Source organism: Hibiscus syriacus, unplaced genomic scaffold (assembly GCF_006381635.1).
Source record: "Hibiscus syriacus cultivar Baekdansim isolate YM2019G1 unplaced genomic scaffold, ASM638163v2 tig00019093_pilon, whole genome shotgun sequence".
Classification (NCBI taxonomy): domain Eukaryota; kingdom Viridiplantae; phylum Streptophyta; class Magnoliopsida; order Malvales; family Malvaceae; genus Hibiscus; species Hibiscus syriacus.
The window spans coordinates 138975-146962 of NW_024062462.1; the positions used below are offsets into that span (position 1 = coordinate 138975).

The 7988-nt window shown below is 35.5% G+C and overlaps 1 pseudogene; it reads right to left on the reverse strand.

Annotated features, from left to right (window-relative positions):
- Positions 1–3697: 3697 nt before the first annotated feature.
- LOC120209522 lies at positions 3698–7013 on the reverse strand (annotated as a pseudogene).
- Positions 7014–7988: the final 975 nt, after the last annotated feature.

Consider the following 7988-nt stretch of genomic DNA (forward strand, 5'->3'; position numbering starts at 1 on the left):
TATCAGAAAAGTTATTATCCGAGGTTCGCTTGAGTATTTGTCTTTCTGTCTTTTGCATTTCCTGATTTTACCCAAATCTTCTATATATCCGGTGTTAAGTGGCTGTGGTTTCAGCATAATGGGTGTATGAGATGTTAAGTAGTGTTTTCTGCCATCACTTATGTTTTGGGCTGATTGCGACTTTATCTTCAAATTAGAACACTTTATCTGCCGTCACTTATGTTCATAAATTATTGTATTTCTATATGTCCTAGTCCTTGTTTTTGGAGGTCAGGGATTTACTGTTGACTCTTTATTTTTCTGTTTCCACCTCTCTTTTTCCAGACTATTCCATATCTTTGCTGGGAGTTAGCGCAACTCCATGACACATACATTTTGCAAGGTAGAGTTTTCTTGCTTTTCTTGTTGAGAACTGAAATCAGGTCAACTGTTATGTCAGTGATCATATTGTAATTTTATCTCCTTTTAGGTGATTATGATCTAAAGGTTATGCGGCAAGAGTTCTATATTAGCAGACAAAAAGCGGTATGTTTGGTTATTATTCAAAAGTTTTTATTTCTTTATATCTTGCTTGGGCTTCTTTTCCTTTTTTTCCCATAAAAAGCAGAACCATATCCTAAATTTTTTAGGGCCATGGAGCTTTTGCTTCTTAGTTTTTATTGGAGATATAATGCATTTAGTTTAGGTGAGAAACTAAGAACAGGCACGTGGAATAATCACCATTTTACAGTACCTGTTAAGAAAAAAAAATGTTCCTATTGCATGTCGATTGTATTCAATCATGTCTACTGTTGGTTAGACTTGATGCTTCCTCTTGAGAAATATAGCAGTTCAGTGAAAAATATGGAAGTTGATAATTGTTTCAGTTAAATAATTCGTGTTTTATATAGCACACTCTAATTAAATACGTTTGACATGTTACTGTGATCAAGGACGAGTGTAGCGTACAGATTTTTACTAGCATCAGAACCACTTGAACAACAGTCACGAATTTTTTAAAGTTGTTCCCCCTCCTAGTTATACACTGCCACTAAGCATTCTCCATTCTTTTTGCAGTTTATCAATCATCTTGAAAGGCATCAGCTCTTAAAAATACCTTGTCAATTGGAAAACAAGAATATGCTTGGAGCATATTCGTTGCTTAAAGTTATTGAATCAGAGCTTCAGGCATACCTGTCAGCAACCAAAGGCCGGGTGGTATGTTTGATCTTATGATGTGGTCTGATATTTTTATGTACATCCTTATATTTCTATCAGTTCTACGATGCCCAAAGGGACATTAATACATTTATCAAATCTAAGTTGCCAGTTGCTGCTCTCCTATTTTGGGATTGTATGAATTGTGATGTTGCACATTTTTGTTTCGGCTTTCTGTTTGTGGTATGGTCCACGTTAATGTCTAAGCATCGAGTATTAGAGGTTGAATTGAAATCTCTATTTTTTGGTGTAAGATAGTTTTTTTACTTGTACTAATATTAAAAAGAACAAGGAAAAGAACAATCTCAAATTCAAATTATTTATCATTGTTTTATAGATGGAAGTAAGAAGAAAAATATGTTTCAATAAAATTCCTATAGGTCTTCAGCTTCTTGGTAAATTTTGTTCTGTTAGTATTTGAAGGGAAATTAGAACTTTGGACATTCTCGTTGAGTACATTACATTAAGGACATTCTCATTTCCACTTGAACAATGATTCTGTTAATTATCATTGCCTCATTACTCGGCCCTTCTTTTCATTGATAAAATTCACGCGCTTTGCTGACATTTTGATTCCCCCTTTTAGCCTCTAATGAAAGAGATGGATGAAATGAAAAAGATCAATGCAAAACTCTCTGTCGCAGTCGAGGAGGTTACCCTTGAGCATTGCAAAAAGAACGAGGTAATCGGAGTTAATAAAACAGTTTCCCTCATGGATGAAGTCTTGCATATCACTTTATATGATTACAACCATTTTCAGTTCTCATTCCATTATATGCTCAATTTATATGAAATCTTTGATAAACTAAATAAACAGTCATTCATTTTTTTCTTTTCTCCATTGATATTTCAAAACTAACGATTTGATCATTAATGTTATCGATTTACAAGAAATCTTTATAAGCGACGACAATGGCGATAGCTATGGAGATGCATGATGTGAAAGGAGAGTGTGAAGGTTGTTTCTAGTGTGAATTTGATGCTGGTTTTGAATGAGATTGATGACCATTTATTGAAATCATGAGAGAATGCACGAGAGGTTTCTAAGATGCATTATCATTCCAAATTAACTGTTAACCGGGGTAATCTATTTGATAATTATTTGATATATTGGTTGTGAGTTTTAGTTTGTTGTGATATGTTCTCAATTGTGAAATTAAATGTAATGCTTATGTTTAGTTGTTTACTTTTTTTCTATAATATTAGCAATTAACATTTGAAATTGATAATCCAGAAATACGACATGGATAAGAGTTTGATGGATTTGTCAAGGGTAAGCGACGAATATCGAAATAGAGTCGAAACTAAAGCAAGGGAAGCAGCATATGAGAAAAAATGTGAAGACTTTCAAAATCAATTTTAAGCTATGATGTAGATGATACGACAAAATCAAACACAGAGTCTACCATTTTGGGTGTTATTATTGTTTATTCTAGTTAACAATGTTGAACTACGTTATATTTTACCTTAATGTAACTTTGATTTATTATTATGGATTTCAAGTTTGTTGTTACAGATGTCAAGTTTATTGGTTAATGCTACATGTTAAATTTAGCTAACAAAAGAATAGAAAACAACATTTGAAAAATTAGTTTTAATTCGTGGCGTTTGTATAAAAAAACGCCAATAAATACATAGTCAATACCAACGTTTTCGAAAATCGTCACTAAAGTTCTAGATCTTTTGCGGCGTTTATATAGAAACCGCCACTACATAAGTAGTCAATAGCGGCTCTTACATTCACAAACGTCACTATATGACATAACATTAGCGGCGTTTTTGAGAACAAACGCCAATATATATAAGAATATTTAGTGGCATTTTTTGGCATAAAACGCCACAAAAATATAACCTTTAGTGGCTTTTTTCATTCACAAACACCGCTACCTTTTGAGGTGTTTGTTTTAGCAACGCTTTTTGGTGAGTTTGTTTTTGAGCCACAAAAGTTTTTAGCGACGCTTAAAAACGCCGTTATTTGATTAAAAAACGCCGCTAAAAACCATGTTAAGACATATCTTTAACACCTATATTGCGGTTTTTTCTTTTTGAAAGAAATTTGTTTAATTTTTTCTTTAATTTCCTGGATCACGTCTTTTCAAGATCCTTCCACATGAGCATAAGTGTATCCAATATTTCATGTCTTCTCAACATTTCAACTAATGAGTGCATTTCCTTTTAGTTTGAGACATGCTAGAAAAAGAAGACCTCCTAATAAATTCAGTGTTGATGTTTGATACATCTTAATGGACTCATGTCATAATTGTGTCTATGTTTGTTTATATTTATGTAATTTTTTCAGGAAAATAGTTTGTATCATATAAACTATTATTAATTTAATCATATACTCTCAAAGATATTTGTTAATACTCTAATTTAATATTTTTAAATTTTCTTAAGATCCATTAATTAATCGGGTGATTAAGGATGCTCATATTATTGATTTTGTATAGGTTCAAATCTCGACATTTACCATAGAAATATAATACCATTTATTAGTTATTTCCGTTTGAGATTAAGCTCCATCAAGGAAACTTATTATACATGTACATATATATTATTTTTCGGACTTTAGCTAATACTTTACAACTAATCATTAAAGCTGATAAAATTACCTAATATGTTACAGTGTTTTCAAGACTTTATACTAGTAGGCTGAGCTTCTCGGTAGAGCCCAGCATTGCTTCCTTTATCTTCCGGTCACCACCTTCTTTACCGATAACGATTCCGACCAATTTGCACGGTTGAGCTTCTTCCAGCATTTGAACCACCGTTCTCATGGTTGGTCTTTGAGCCGGTTGTCTAGTAGTGCATAAAATGGCGATTCTCAACACCTTGATTGCATCTTCTTTGAAAAAATCAGGAATTCTTGGGTCAACTATGCTTAAAACACTCTCTCTGGTGTTTATTTTGCTGCAAATCCAACTCACAATATCCTTGTTGTCTCCAAACCCGGGCTCGATCGGTCTCTTCCCGCTCACTAACTCCATTAATACCACTCCGAAGCTGTACACATCGCTCTTCTCGTTCACCTTGCACGTGAAGCCATATTCTGCAGAATTCAGTGTACAACTAACAATCAGAATCGATATAAACAATCTCCTAATGTATGTACGTATGTATTTGATTCTCATGAAGAAAAGGGCATTTGAAAGGGTAAACATATATACCAGGAGCAATGTAGCCATGGGTACCAGCAATGACTTGGGTTGAGTCTTGAGCATGGTTGGCCTGAACAATCTTGGCGAGTCCGAAATCAGCAATTCTAGGCTTAAAAAACTCATCCAACAATGTTACTAGATTTGACGTCGCGATGAATCACCGGCCTTTGACATCCATGATGAAGGTACTCGAGTCCCTTTGCTGCTCCGACCGCAATTTCATACCTTGTGTCCCAATCAAGCTCCATTTTGTTTCTCATATGCAACCGATCCCACAAGCTTCCATTATGTAAGTACTCGTACACCAACAAGCATGAGTCTTCACTAGTAATGCTGCAGTAGAGTTTCACCACGTTAACATGTCTTATTGAGCTCAACGTCCGCACTTCCGCGTCAAATTCCTTTTCCTTTCCGGTATGTTTGCTGAAGATTGGGGACGTACTCCAGCTCTTTCCACCACTACGAGAATCAGTTTTCCGTATATGCTTCACGGCGAGTTCGACCCCACTAGGAAGCATTACTCTGTAGACGTGCCCCGACCCTCCTTTTCCAATCAGATTGTCTGGTTTGATGGAATCAAGGATTTCATCTTCACTAAAACTTAACACATGGAAAGACTTAACGTTCCAAGATTCGTCCTTCAAAGAACGTCTGTGATATTTTTCGACTCTCCTTACATATAAGAAGAATCCGAGGCAAGCAAGCACGATCGTTGCACCGAGCACGATACAAACTATAAGCGGTCGAACATCTTTAGACAAGCCAGAATCTGATGGACATTGCTTGAAAGTTCTTATACTTGAACTGCAAAGGCATGGATTTCCAGTGAAGCTACCATTATATGCTTCACTTGAGAAAGATTTTGGTATAGGACCGGTTAATTTATTATAAGATAGATCAACAAGGTTCAGCTTGAGCAACGACAAACTCTCTGGAATTTTCCCGGAAAGCTGATTTCCGGAAAAATTCAGAGACTTCAACGTCGGCAAAGATCCTAAAGATGATGGGATTTTGCCAGAAAGAACGTTATCAGCAATGTTTATGGAACTGATGGAAACACAAGAACCTAGTGAATCTGGTATTGAACCAGACAACCTGTTGTTCTGCAAGTTAAGGTTGCTCAATCTTTTAAGTTCCCCGATTCCATGTGGGATTTTCCCTGAAAATTGATTGTCGTTTAGCTCAATTCTAACCAAAGATTTAGCTTCCGAAATCTCTCCAGGCAATTCACTTGAGAACTGATTGTATTCAGCCGACAGTATCCCCATTTGTTTAGCGTTCTTAATATCAGATGTAATTGGACCTTCAAGTTGATTGTAGGCAATATCAATTATATCCACTACCGGTAATCCCCATATTCCCGCCGGAACAATGCCGGAGAGTGAGTTGTTACTGACTCTAAACCGCTTCAACGTAATGCAACTCGCGTAAGTCGCCGGAATTTCGCCGGAGAACTTGTTCTGAAGCATAAGAAGAGCTCTCATGGTACCTTTCTTGCACATGTCGGGCGGAATCGGACCAGTCAAGAAATTCTCCGACACATCGATGTAGTTGAATTCAGCCCAAGAACCAAGTTTTTGAGGTAAAGGGCCCGTCAACAAATTAGTGTAGAGAGACAGGTTCACCAGTTTCTTGAACTCGCCCAGCTCCGGCGGCACTCCGCCGGAAAATTTGTTCTCAAAGAGTTGCAGGCTTATCAGATTTGTCATAGACCCCACCACTGCAATATCTCCTTCAAGATTGTTTGCCGAGGCATCGAAAAATTCGAGCTTCGTAAGATTTCGCAATCCGACAGGAAGTTTCCCGGTCAATTCATTGTTGTAAAGCTCAAGCTGCCATAGCTTGTGAAGCTTTCCAATCTCCATCGGAATTTCACCTGACAAATAATTGTATTGAAGCTCCAGTTCCATAAGCTCAGTGAGGTCTCCAATGGCGGGTGGAATCTTCCCCTCGATGCTGCAATTCGCCAAGTAAAGCCAATTCAGTTTCTTTAACTTCAAAATCTGATCAGGGAACAGAGCTCGATCGAAAGGATTATCCCCGAGGCTTAGAACAGTAATATCCGTCATGTTTTCAAGCGATTTCCATGGGAAGATGCCGGAAAATCCACTTCCATTCAAGTATAGAGACTGTAATTTGCTGAGAGATGCTATATCTGGAAACGAACCGGTGAAGGGATTGTTTCCGAGATCCAAATATTGAAGATTTAAACAATTACCCAATTCTTCAGTGATTTCTCCGTGCAATGAGTTGAACCCCAAGGAGAGCTTATCCAAAGATTGAAGCTGACATATCGAATCCAAAGGAAGAACACCCACCAGGTTCTGGTTCGAAAGCTCGATTTCCTTAACAGACCCTTCGGTGTTGCAAGTGATTCTGTTGAAGCTACAAACAGAATTTGTAGACTCCCATGAATCAAAAACATTGGTGCTTGATTCATTAAGAGCTGATTTCAGGTTCAATAACATTTGGAGTTCATCGGATTTTACACAACAAGGCAAGTAGAAACAGAACATCAGACAAAAATAGAGAAGGATTTGATGGTAAGAACAGGCGTTTGACATGTCGGAGATTTGAAACCGGTAAACAAAAGGACAAACTTTTCTACGAGGGGTTGAAATAAGAAGAACAAGTGGGATATTGTAAGAAAGGTGGCGAGCGAGTTATTGCTGGAGAGAACTTTTGTTATATACTAATGGGAGTTTATTTCCAGGGGTTTTTTTGTTTTTAAACTGTCACCGTTTTGGGATAGTAAATTCTGAAAAACAATGGCAAGACACAGTAATATTATATTAACGTCTTTTATTTATTAATTTAAGATAATTACAATTTTTTTTTAAAGACTCTTACCTATTTCACAATGAATACTTAAATACTCTTGTAATCGTTGATGTTCGAACTTATAATCTCAAATAATAACAATTATACTTTGAACTATTAATTTATTCGTGTAATTATTATCTTAACTTGTTTTCTTATAATTGTGTCAAAACCTTTTATTTCCAAATATATTGGATATTTGAAAAGTTTGTTATGGTTGTTTCAAGTGGTAAGTAGTTTGATATCGTTTAAGTAAAATATCGAGTTCGAGTCTTTGTATATGTAAAAAATTTATGTTAGAAGACTTATCCATTAAAATTAAATGTGCAATACGATTCGATCCAAATTAATTAAAGAGAATCTTTAGAATCGAGAGGACAACTAAAAAATATATTAGTATAATATTTTGATTCATAAGTCGATTGTGTTGGGAAAATTAAAGTACCACACTCCAAAATTAGTACTTAAAATAATTATTTTGAGACTCTTTTTCAATATATATATATATATATATATATATATATATATATATATGTAAACATAAAATTATGTACATATAAAATTACATTTATCAACTATAAGGTAATTTAATAATATAAAAAAATGTTTTTATAATAAATAATTACAATATTTGATTTGTACCGACAAAACTGAAATCTTAACCTATACAGACAAAAGCAAATTAAAGCGTGAAAGTGGATGTTAAGTCTGAATCGGTGGTCTAATGCGTTGCAAATCCCAGTCAAAGAACCAATGGGATTTGCACTAAGCAAATCATTGAAGTGTGAATGATGGGGTTTGCAATGCATTACT